The 13,176-nt window shown below is 40.4% G+C and overlaps 1 long non-coding RNA gene across 12 annotated transcripts in view; it reads right to left on the bottom strand.

Moving 5' to 3' along the window:
• Positions 1-11,899, bottom strand: part of LOC147149682 (uncharacterized) — a 268,040-nt gene extending 256,141 nt beyond the window's left edge. For 9 of the 12 annotated variants that reach the window (XR_015086169.1, XR_015086166.1, XR_015086165.1 and 6 more), the window contains exons 1-2: positions 11,677-11,899; positions 10,635-10,763 (exon numbers count right to left, since the gene is read on the bottom strand). This is a non-coding gene — a long non-coding RNA (uncharacterized LOC147149682). Of the gene's footprint in view, positions 1-10,302; positions 10,347-10,379; positions 10,454-10,634; positions 10,764-11,676 lie in introns of those variants that run through there. The other 3 variants (XR_015086171.1, XR_015086175.1, XR_015086176.1) reach the window with 3 other exon arrangements.
• Positions 11,900-13,176: the final 1,277 nt, after the last annotated feature.

The raw sequence follows: 13,176 nt of genomic DNA, 5'->3' as shown, positions 1-13,176 counted from the left end.
AATCATCACAAAATGAATGCATTCTTTGCACTATCTGACCACAAAGACATTGTGATGATGCTATGGAAGCTGGGCACTTGTCCATAAAACACGATATTTAGCTCGACGTGAAGCACAGTGAGTATAAAATGCGCTACAGCCTATAAATAGAGCTGCCTAGCCTTGCCTAGAAAGATGGGAGAGATGGGTCTTTTTCCGCCTACGCCAGCTAAGGTGGGCAGAGCATGACGTCAGAATTTTTAAATCATTTCTTGGAAAAAGGTGGTGCATTCATCAGACTTAATATTCAGATGTATTTTCCTCCAATGACATCACGTGTGATGATGTCAGGGTTATGTCCAGCTGCTAACTGGACTGAAATGTTGTTCCGTGGCAGAAGGTGGAAGTTCACACGGGCGCAACGGCCAAAATGTTGCACAGTGTCGACTTGATCAATACGTTGCCTCCTCTGGGACTAATATGGACAAACTGTGAAAATGCAGTAATATTAGCAGCCAGTCCATATCGCAGGCCTCGATCGACCGCGTGGTCAATATCAAAGAGCAAATATCAGAGGGTTGCGCTTGAGTGCTCGCTCAGTGACGCTGGCTCGCCATTTGCCTCGCCAGTGCGCGCATGCAGAATACTTGGTAGTGATCAAAAGGTCATTGTGTTTAAAGCTTGATGTGGAAACAAACAAAATCTCAGCCCGACATTAAGTTAATCCACCTTAATACCACCGCTGTATGGCCTCCCTTTTATAGAAGAAACCATCAATTCAAAGAATGCAGCGTAACGGCATGCAACTGCAGCAGTTCAGAATCGAGATTTATCGAATAACATCAAAGAAACATACAACATTTTCAGTAAATAAAATATGTCATAGGACCTCACGATAACATGACCATAGACTTGCATAACATTACGGACACATCCCATTTGGTAGATGGTGCTAGTTTGCTTAGACACAAAGTCCAAATGGGCGATTATGATCATCGACTTTGCTGTCCTTGTCTGGTGACCATTACATAGATTCATGTTTTTGAGAAGTTTATTTGAAGCAGGTGTTTATTTTTTAGACGTTTTGGGCTGATAATTATGACAGCAAAATAAAAATGCCGAGCAATCTACATTTCAAGAAATTATGCGATAGTTTGCAATCGAGTTGACGAAGTAAAATAATCAGTTACTCGCAAATCAATGATAATACTAAATTAAAATGACTATTAATTATGAAATGCTGAGAAAGGTCAAGAATGGAGACAAGTTTGGTGGTGTATGTTCGCCACCCACACAACACTCTCAAGTCATGACGCGTTACTTTAGGTGTTTCATCTTCTGAAGTGGCTACCGTTTGAAACCACACACAAGTCCAGTTTTGTCCCATTCAGCCTATGAGGCCGCCCATGTCCGACAATTGAAATTGTTCCTGAGCGAGAGGCCTTCATTGCGTCGGGACCGCAGCTTTTACGCCTCCTCGGCACTCGCCGTTGGATGCTTGACTTCCGCCTCCTCCATCAGTCAAATGTCTGCCAGGGGAGTTTTTAAAGCCCCCACATTCCTCTTCTGACTGACAGACTCCAGCAGCAAGAGTGACTATGTTTAGAAGAACGTAGGCCGGCCACGTCAGAAGAGGGCTTTAAATTCATGCCGCATCGCAAGGGGGAACAACACTAATCTTTTTTTCTCGCCCTTCACCTGTTAGCTGGTATTGTCCCCCCGTTGACAAGGCGTTTCATCTTATAAAGGAAACATTATTGGCGAGTATCAAAGCTCGGTTGTCACACGTTCGAGTGTGGTTCAAATCCCTTTTGATTCCTACAATGTGTTTTCAAGTCATTAGGTTTCTTACTCAGTCCCCTCAAATACCCTCTGAAGTTATATCACGTTTAAAAAAAAACATGCCTGAAAAAAAAAAGTCAGAAGCACCAATGCCTGAAAAGCGACTCTGTCATTGTTGCTTTAAGCAGCCATTTTAGGGTCTTTTTGGTCATTTCCATGAGTCCTTCAAAGAGAAACTTTTCCAAACAGTTGTTTGCGATTGTAAACAAATATAAACTACATAAACTAGACGGATGAGAGATGGTAATTTACCATATAACAAAAATAATGTTTTTTTATTGCACGTGACCGGACTATAACGACAAATTTTGACTTTTACTCTAATAATTTAGCACCAAGTTGGGCAATTAATTGAAATTTGTGGTTTCTTTGGATCATAAAAACATTAATATTGAAAAAAAAAAAAAACGATGAATGTCCCTCAGCGTGCTTTAAGATTTTTAATGACACCCAAGTTGGAGTTTAGGGCAAAACAAAATAACAAAAACAATTAAACACATTGTATATTTAAATACAAGACATATGTCGTTTTAGAAACGTCACTAGTGCTAACGCTAGCAGTCAATGCAAAATACCATTGACAGGTTAATGGAAATTAGCATTGAGTTCCGGCCGTGATATTCCTTCTAGTAAGGAATATTCATACACAAACACTAGGAACACATGCAGACGGATAATATAAGAATACTGGAAGGCATATATATATTTTTTTTTTGTCGTTTAAAACTTTTAATGATGGTTAACTGACTATTTCTATCACTGTTACTTCCTGTGGGGAAAAGATCCACATCAGGGTTGGGCAATTCCGGCCCTCGAGGGCCGGTATCCTGCATGTTTTCTATGTCACCCTGGTGCAACCCACCTGATTCAAAAGATCAGAATCGTTTTCCAGCTTCTGCAGACCTTGCTGATTATATGATCATTGGAATCAGGTGTGTTCCCGCAGGGAGAGTTGGAAAACAGGCAGGATACTGCCCCTCGAGGGCCGGAATTGCCCACCCCTGATCTATATCCAAGAAAATTAGGGATGTTCTGATCAGGGTTTTATGACACCGATACCAATCATCCAAGAGTGGCATCGGCCGATACCGATATTGATTCCAATCACATGGATTGTCTGTATTTCAAAATATGACCAACAATGCGTCTCCCTGCGGCAATAAGTCACTTATACTGCGCTGCGACAGCACTGGGGCGGGGGCGGTGACGAAACACCGCACACAGGCTGGTCTCTCATGGCTTCAGACGGCGAAGCATGAGCTGCGTGTGATCGGACCTTTTACTCGGCAATAAAAGGATTTGATCAAATATTCCGATCATGTAATTTTTCACGAAATTCAACCGATCGCGATCGGTGGCGGATCGATCGGAACAAACCAAATCACGGTTTCATGGGGTGGATTGTGTGCAACCTTTCAGGTTTCCATCATATTTGACAGCCATATCATGGCATATTACTGAAGACGTGCGGCCAGAAGTCATTCAAAATCATCAAGGTTGTTGCTCTGAAATCCCATCTATTATCATATTCCCGTAATCCTGTGTCAACGCAACAATCTTGTCTCTTTACAGAGATTTCATGATCGTGTGTCGCTCTAAAAGACTCACTGTTACTCCGTGATAGTGCTTTCTTTCCTCTCTGTCTCTTTTTGAGAACTCAGCTGAATCTCATTCTTTGGAGCGCTTTAAGTCTTTCTTGGAAACGGTCTATTGTGAAGACTCAATCAGCCTTCAAGGAATGAAGGTTTCTTGTTGGAGAGGATCTTTCAGCCTAATCTTTCCGGAGATTTTGCACTCATCTTGTTATTATTTCTTGTTGTTATTTGAGCTTTCTCATAGTGCCAAGCAGATGCTTGCCTTCAAGAGTTGGTCCTATTGCTACCAAATTTGAACCTTTGTTGAAAGTGACAAAATTGCAAAACCTTTTAAAGTAAATTCAAAATGGCGGACTTCCTGTTAGGTTTAGTATATGGCTAAGAGAATTTTTGTAGGCCTTGACCCGTTACATATACCACCAAATATTCGGAGATGTAGGTGAAACGTACAACCAGGGCTGATTTTTTAAAAGATTTCCAGGGGGCGCTAGCGAGCCATTTTTGTTTTTTTTAAATGCACGATAAAATAGAAAATATTGATGACTACACTGGGCCTGTTGTGTGTGCAAAGTTTTGTGAGACTTCATGTCTGATTAGACCATCAAAATCAGATTTGTTTTACTGGCGAACTGCCCCTTGCCATGACGACATTTTTTCACTTAAAATCACAAACTTCGTATTTTAACATCGGGAAGGTCCACACAGTCTTCTGAGCAATTATGAGGTAGATTTGGTTTACCTGCGAGGAGAAAAACATCAAAGAGTAAAACATGTACTTCCCTTAGCCAGTAGGTGGCGCTACCACTATGATGAAAAATAAGTTCGGGGATGTCTTCAGGCTTCGACTCTTATCAATTGTGAGTAATTTTTAAGAAGAAATTATCATGTGGGTCAAGTTCCAGCAGCTATTGTAATCAAAGCTAATCCATAACCAGCCATAATAAGCCAAATTTAATTCAAAATGGCCGACTTCCTGTTTAGTTGAGTTAACCTGCGAGAAGAACGCCACCAAAGAATAAAACATGCCTCTGTCATTGTCCAATTGATGCTCTTCATCGACAACTTGTAGCGCATCGACGGACAACGCTAAATTCCGAAACATTTGAATTTTCATCATTGTTTGTGGGCGTCACGGCAAACTTTGATGACTCGCCATAAAACGTGAAACTCTAATAACTCAACTCCACAAGCTCGGACGTAGCAGGAATAAAGATGTTTACTCACCACAAAATCTTGTCAAACGTGCACATTTAATTTAGGACAGTGGTTGAGTTGTTGAATAAATGGAGTTGTAAACCGCGCACACACTCCCCAGCGCGCGGCTGGATGCAAATGTTTGATTATGCGCGGAGTAATGCGGTTTTCAGGGAAGAGGAGGCACTTAAATATTAGTAAATTGGCGGGATGGCCTCATGCGTGGCGGCCCCAATGAGAAGGCAAACACAGAAAATTGAATTACACAATGTCTTTTTTTTTGTCTTTATTTCCATAATGTGGCCCTTTAATGGAATTACTCGGCTAAGTACTGGATTTTCATTCATCATTTGAAATTCAGATAGTCGCATTATGGCAAAGCTGCTGACAAAATTGAAACACACTAAAGTGAAACGCAGGCCAGCTTTGCTTGCATTTAATTACACAAAGAGAGCCAGCGCCAAGATGGATATTCATATTCCGCCGCATCGTTAAAGAAAAGAGTAATTATTAAGACAAAATACTACACTCTGTCTCTGTTATGTTGCCATTATTAATGGCGGGACAAAGTCAGCCTGCAGGACAAAGCGGCAACCATTAAGGCCAGGGCTTTCATTTAGAGTTAATGCCGTGTCTTCTTCAGCATATTTTTATTCATTTTCGCATTTTATGAGTTTGCATTAGAGGCCTTGCATGAAGATGGCTTAGCTCAAATATTTTGTTTAGTTCGAACCAACAGCCTGAGGATGACATCATGAGAGATGTTTTGATGTTTGATGATCTGCACTACAACGGCCGCAAAATGGCAGACTTCCTGTGTCTTCTTGAGCATGGATTTTGGTGACTTTATTTTGTGTGCGTCTACTCATGACAGACAAACAAACTATAATTTTAATGCTGCTGAGTGCAACTGGCTTACAGGTCTTAAATTTGTAAGAATTGTGTAGGGCGCAATTTTATTGAAGCGGTAATCAACCCAAACATATTTTTTGCAAGATATATGTTCTCTGCTGGCCCACTATTTGAAACACCGCATTCTGATTAATATTGCGGAATATGAGTTAAGCAGCAAAATCCACCCTTTTTAACCATCTCTGGGGTCGGCCATTTTGTCACTTCTGTCGACTGAAAATGACATCACAACTACTCGGGGCTCAGGTAACGACCAATCACGGCTCAGCTTCAGAAAACTGGTCAGCCGTGATTGGTCTTGAGTGCCCAGGTTAGTTACTGTAGATTTCTAACTTTATGATGGCAATAGTTGCACTTTAACACCGTTTTAAAATCCTGCCATTTATACCTAAAATGCCCTAAAAGGTACAACCAAAATAAATTTGAAGTGTACTCGTACCATTTGGAGTATCAGAAAAGTTTTGATAGCACGTTGAATTTTTCTCCTCAACAGTCAGAATCTGTTAAAGTGCTACTGGCACTGAAAAATGGAAGTTTGAATACACTAAAAAAGACATTTTATGTCAGCCCAAACGGCTACAAAATTTGGTGAGTTTTAATGTATGCAAAAGCCCTCAACAGCCCTCAAAATTCATTTTGCCAAACAAAAACAATGGCAAGGGAACAAAGCCAATGCGAGAGGGCCTTGTCGGGTGGAACATGGGGTGAGGTAAAATTAAATAAGGTGAGGAGCAGCCGGGAGGTTGCGGACGTCTCCCGCGGAGATCATTAGGATGCTAATAATTGGACATCAACTCCAGCCTTTCTTCTCATAGGAACGTGTGACCTCTTCACCACTTCCCGCAAGTCATGCGTTTTGCGTCACGTTTGTATGTGCGGCATGTCGGCAGGCGGACTGGGACTGGTGGCTTTGAGGCAAATTCACCCTCATCAAAAGCTCCCTTGTATTTCCTCGTTAAGCGCGGGAAGCATGATGAAAGCCACGCAGAAGAGCAATTGTACATCTGCTGCATTAGCCAGCCTCTATGTTTTGCCTTCCTGTTTAACAGAATGAAAGATCCATCCGGCAGTTTGGTCCCAGCACACCCGCTGTGCAGCAGCGCAGCAGCTTCCCGCCATTTGCCAGCTCACCGGGGGTCCTTTTAGATCCTGCTCCCGGTGGCCATCTTGAAATGTATCATCTCAGGAATGGTAGCGTCTTTTAAGAACCGTTTCAATAAAACCTTGCGACGTTTGACGGGACCCATCAAACTGACTAGGAATATGAGAGGCCCAACTCGTAGGCTGCTTCCTCATACGAAGACTTAAAGGGAAGACAATCCAAACATATATTTTTTTTAAGAAAATGTTCTATGCAGGCCCACTAGTTGAAACAAGACATTCGGATTAATATTGCGTTTGTGGAAGAGTTAATCACCCGTTTTTAGCCATCAGTAAATTGGCTAAATTTACAGTCACTTCTGTCGACTGTTAAGGACATCAAAGTTGCTCAGGGCTCAGGTAACGACCAATCACAGCTCACCTGTTTTTTGAAGATGAGCTCTGAGCAGTTGTGATGTCATTTTCAGTCAACAGAAGTGACAAAATGGCCGCGCCCTGAGATGGCTAAAAACGGGTGGATTTGGCTGCTTAACTCATATTCCACCAACACAATATGAATCAGAATTCCGTGTTTCCTCTAGTGGGCCAGCAGAGAACATATTCTTGAAAAAAATATGTTTGGGTTGACTTCCCCTAAAGAGACCTTGGGAAGTAGGAAGTATTCCCTCCACTGACTCAAAACGTCCCAGGTCAAGGTCAGGAGCACTCCATCCCTAGTGTACGCAGTGTTCATGCACTGATTACCCTCACTCATCATTTGTTTTTTTTTTTTTTTTTTCAGGGGCAATAAGAGAAAAACATTGTATCACAAGTAATAGCAGTGTAATGGAAGTGTCAATATGAATTCTCAATACATAATGTTTATATAGTAATCAAATCATTCACTGCCAGACATTTTAAAGAAGATTTAGAAAAAAAACATTTTTGACAGAATTTACGAGATTTTATGTTCAAAGTACAAACAAAAAGGTAACCCCGACACCCCCGTCCGCCCCCCGATTGCATTTTCTGGTCGTCTTATTGTCAAATAGATGAGAGCATCAGTTTAAACTATCCAAGGCCTATGTGAGGCTCAAGTAATTAGCTTTAATGATTAAATCCGGCCTAAAAGAAAAACGGTAATTAGTAACACTCTTGTCACCGCTGTGACGCTTAATAATGAAACATGATTCATCTTGCCTTAATTCTCGCTTAAGTAATTAGCTTGAATGATTAAATGTGACAATTGTAGAAGTGTTCATTTGCATCTGCCCATATTTTTTCTTCCCACTTAAATCATCAGTAAGTATTGTCCATCAGGAAACGTATGGTCGCCACCGCTTATTGTTTGCCTTTAAAACGTCTTAAAAAGTCATCTAATTGCACTTTGTCCACTCAGGAAGACTCGAGGACGGCATGAAAGCACCTCTTCCTCCTAATTATGATTATATATTGATCGTGTTCGCCTCATCGGGTAAATGGGTCTCGATCAAAGTTGTGAACCCACCAACTTATATGAGATAACACTGCTTGAACAAGCAGCAAGCTAAAGCATATAGAATATGCTCAAGAAATCAGCTGGCAATTTCATTAAAAAACGAATAAACACATTCATTAAACAGCTAAATTAATGCAAGAAATATCCTGACTCTATGTCAATGCTCGGCGGGACAGATAAAAGAACAGAGGCCGAACCTTGCCCACTCCCGATCAAACCTAAAAGTCACGGCCCTGTTTTGTCGACATCGTGTTCTTCCCGTCTAGTGTTGTTTTTGACTCTTGAAGGTGTCGAGTGAAGCAAAAAGTTCCTTAAAAAAAAAAATTCTGATCTGCTTTCACCGCCGTCGTGCAAATGTGTCTGCCACGCGATCGTTAAACAAACATCTCTAAATAGTTTGATGTCAGTCACAGCCAAAATGTGTCATGTTGGCCTCCAGCAAAGAGGCTGTTTTTATATTTTAAGAGCTTTTTTTTCCCTCTCTTTCTGGCTCCCGACGACGCGAAAGTGGGACAAATGCAGTGCAGACAGCATTGATACGAAAGTGTTATTTTTTAGTTAGGGGTCCTGTATGTTCGATTAACATCATGCATGTTCATCATGACCAGGACAATTACATAAATTAATGTCTTAAATAAGTAATAACTAGAGCTGCCACTCACAAATTGATTATTCCATCGGTTACTTAAATTATCGCGCCACTCCCCCCTTTTCCTGGCAGAAATTTTTGACAACCAATTTTGGTGGTTACTTAGCCGATTTTTTTTTCTGTAGCCCTAATAATAACCTATAATATTTTTTTCAGACGTGTGTAGCAAACTGGTAGGCCTTTATACAAATTAGCAACCAAGAAGTAGCTCTCAGCTTCAAAAAGGTTGGTCACCCCTGTACTAGACACAAATGATTTCAATAAGTTAAATGTCCATCATGTCAAGATGCTCAAAAATTCAAAGAAGTTAACGTGTGAAATGCACAATTTTTTGATTTAATGGTGACCTTTCTTTGGAGGTTGTTTTTAAACAAACTCCTGCAAAGGAAAACACCCCATCACCCCCACCTCTGTTGTGTCTATTTTTAATCTTTCAATGTACAAATTGCCCTATTTGGGGCCTCAACACGCACGCAAAAATGTACCAGAATTTTTGGTAGCGCATGTCAAGTCAAACAGTTCATAGCCCCACCCAGACTGACTTGAATGTTCAATAAAGTATTAAAAGGTAAGCTTGGCGTCATAAGATGGCGTATCATTAAAACCACCCAGATTATAGTTTAAAAAAAAAGAATGTGCTTGGAATCTGTGTGGGCGGAGTCAAATGTTTTGGTCCACCCCCGCGTTGAGCCACTCGAGGCTACTTGATTTTTTTTTTTTGGCCTACACCATTTAATGTGGGCAAAGTCTGATGATAAATAATCAGACAGATGGGTACGCTACAATGTGAAGCTTTTTTTCACCGTGGCATCCATTGCCGATCAATTCCCCCCGCCCCCCCCCCCCCCCCCCCCCCAAAAGCAGGTGTAAAATCCAGTTCATCAGGGCTTATGGCTTTCAATTTTATTGTTGTTTGCAAATACAAATGTCCTACAATTTGCAACATTGGACATGTGTTCTACAAGGTTTGCGTGCAGTGAAACAAGTTCATTAGCCTCCGCCAGGTAATACATTTAACAACCTGCGTAGTGATTCACGTCAACAAAACCCCTTTCTTACCTTTTCCTCACGATAACAACATCCCAGCAGAATTCCCAAATAAACCCCCTGACTGTTCTTTATCCCTCATTACGATTGAACTTATTCAAGCTAGCTAACCTTCACATTGGAATTCATCATTGTTTGCGTATCTAATTTGGTCCACTTTGATCTTCACAGGAGAAATAGAAATATCACGGTAAACAATAGGATAAGGTGCGCTCCAGTTGAGGAAGAAAGTTTGCTCCCATGGAGTGGACCGAGTTGTTGGCCCGGTTATTTACTTTCTTTGGCTCATGATGTTATGCTTTCATAATTTATATTATGTCAGTCATACGTCGTTGCTAAGTGGTGGTCAATAGATATACAAGAAAGGACTACAATAAAGTAGCGAATCAAAATTGACCTGACCGAGGAACATGAAGTGCCAAGAAATTTATAAAAAAAAATAAAAACATTTCCCCCAAAACACAAAAATGCCAATTTCATTTCTTTATTTGCAAATTTCTAGTTTCCTGGCTTCTCTGTTTACTTGTTAGCGCCTCCCACCAAAAATCCTCTTGATGGGACAAGGAGAACAACAGAGAAGCCAGGCAGCAGGAGGGAGAAATGTTTGCAGAAATTAGAACATCGTTCCTTGATGATCTCAACTCATGGGGATGGCAACTAGAGATGACATCATGTCATTGACGTGTGTCACAAATCGACACTTTCTGTGGTTGCATTACAAGTATCATAAATATTATAATATATAATATTTTATACTATAAACCATTATGTTTTAAGCAGAATTAAAGTCAAATATGATGGATAGATATATTAATAAAATGAATAAAGTTGCACTTACATGCCTATTGTCGATGTAGGCCAAGCTGCCTTCTTGAACAGTGTGTCATATTTGTTTTGCGGCCAACTTTGTACACATTAGGTGGAAGCAAGGCAGGCAGCTGTCTCAGTACGAGTTCCCCAACTTCATCTGTAGCAAGACATAGGTATCAATAAGTTAGGGAGTGAGGTATCAATAAGTTATTGAGTGACATATACCTAGGATTGTGTCATTCTGTATCCAACTAAAATGAAACCTAAAACCCACAGCGAGGGTGCAAAATGGTAAAATGCATTTGTGACGGTCCTAATGAATTTACTAGAAACACTACACGTTACATTTATGTGATAACGAGTTTATCGCTTGCGTCAGGCCTAAACCTTGTACATCCAAATTAGTCACTATAGTCAAACTAGTCAAGTTTGTTCAACCATTGGTGTTGCCTCCTGAAAGAGAGCAAGCCATTTTAAACACTTTAGATTGGTCAGTAATGTGTAAAAAAAATAACACCCATGCTTGTGGACTGACCAATAGTATCTTTTTTTTTTTTTAATATGAAATTCATATTGATTTACGAGGTTTTGGCCCGATCACCAACGACGTGAGGTTTCACTCACGTACACTTAATATACATTCACACAGTGCGAGCTGGAATCCGCCGGAATACTGTGCCTATAAATTGTTCTAACTTCATATTAAGAAACGATTCCCTCGGTTGAAATTATCTGGAATTGTGCCTAAACTGGCTAATACCTCGCTAACGAGCAAGCTAACTGACTGGCAAATCATCCGGTAAGCTAACCAAACCAACTACCTAGTTGGTGAGCTCAAAATAAACGAACACAAGTAGTGTGAACAAATCGCATTATTTGATTAAGTAAATGGCTGGGGAAAAACTGAAAAGCTGTATCAGTGTGTGATTCAGTGATAACAGCTAAATGGCTAGTTACGTGGCTAGCCAAATTTACCAATGAGCCTCGACAATATCGCTAGTACTTCTACGACTACTTCAATAGGTAATAAAACACAATGTGGAGGGGAAAAAAAAGAATCATTAATTTACCTCACCAAGAGGAGAAATTGCCGTGGTGGGTAATTTGTGCCATCACAGAACCTGGACTGACCAAGTGTGGAGATTCAAGTTGATTGGGTGGATGCAAGTCTGTCGATGTGATTTGAAGCAATCAAAATAACACATAACGGGTAAATCATTTCATAACCCAGCGGTTGAGTAGATGAAACAACCCAACATTTTTCAGTATGTAACTGCCACCTTGCACAAAGAAACAAACAGACAGAACAAGTAGAAATAAGCCATGGAGTAACCCTTTAGGGTAAAATATTTCATAACACAGTAGCTCAAATAAACCATCTTGGATTGAGGAATTTTGACCCAGCTCAAAAATAGCCCAAAATGTATAAACGTGTTTCATAATCCAGAATTTTGGTCGATGAAAGAACCCAACATGTGTTTGTGTTTAACTGCCACCTTGTTCAATAGAAACGGCTACAACAACTAGAAATAATACATGTTTAAGAAAAAAAAAAAAGATGGCGCACGCATGGATACTTGTGCAGAATGTTGCTGTAATATGATTAATGTGATGGCTCTACATGATAAGCGCCATCAAACACGATAGAAATAGGCAGGACTCGGCTGGAATGGTCTGACTGTATTGGTCATAGTGGGAATGAAAGGGTGATCTCATTGTGTTTTAATTCTTCTCAAGCAAGAAAAGCTTTTTTTCTAATTAATCATAACAGTACAACTCATCACCCTTCCTATTTACTTTTCTATGAGCAGAGGAGATTAAATATGATGCAATTTCCCTCGCCTTACTATTTTTTTGTTGTCATTTTTTTTTTTTCCCCCTATTTCTGAGCGTGGTTGCAGTCTTGCCTCCCTGCTAATCTTGTCAGGAGATTAGACTTTGTTGGCCTTTATCTGATTCTCACCATTCTCATAAATAACAAAAGCTTCTGATGTTATCTGATGTTACTGAGTGTGGCACACAAAGTGTGTGCGCCCATAGTGGTCGGTTGACACACGCATTTGCTTTTCAATGTGCGGCCATAGTATTTATTTGTAGTCCAGCTCAATCAGCATTAATTACATGAAATGGATGTGATTGTGGACCTTTTTGTACATTATTCCACTTCTTTATTTTTATTATGACTTCCACCAGACCTTTGCTTATGGATTTAATGAAGGTTGCAAGATTGTGCCAGTTTGACACCCCAGAAAGTACTTTGATTTCTATTCCCATTACTTCCAGTGGAGGAAAAATTGCTTCCAAATGCTAACCAATTAGAACTTTGTAGGTTTACCTTGCGTTCAAAGGGAAGTGCCCAGCAGCCTTTGAGTTGTCCTCCATTTTATGCAGCACAGCAATAAAGGCTCTGACGTACCTGTTAACACTTCATAATGTCAACCTGATAAAAAAGAAAAAAAAAAAAGAAAGTCCTCATAGGCAACAACTTGGAGGCATGAAAGACATGTTCTGTGTCCGACATTTACCAGTATTGCTCAGGGGAAGTGATAAGGTTTTTGGTGTATTTTTTT

The sequence above is a fragment of the Filicampus tigris genome, chromosome 3 (genome assembly GCF_054856515.1).
Source record: "Filicampus tigris isolate MCC_2025a chromosome 3, RoL_Ftig_1.0, whole genome shotgun sequence".
Classification (NCBI taxonomy): Eukaryota; Metazoa; Chordata; class Actinopteri; order Syngnathiformes; family Syngnathidae; genus Filicampus; species Filicampus tigris.
This window is presented reverse-complemented; position numbering and strand designations above follow the sequence as displayed.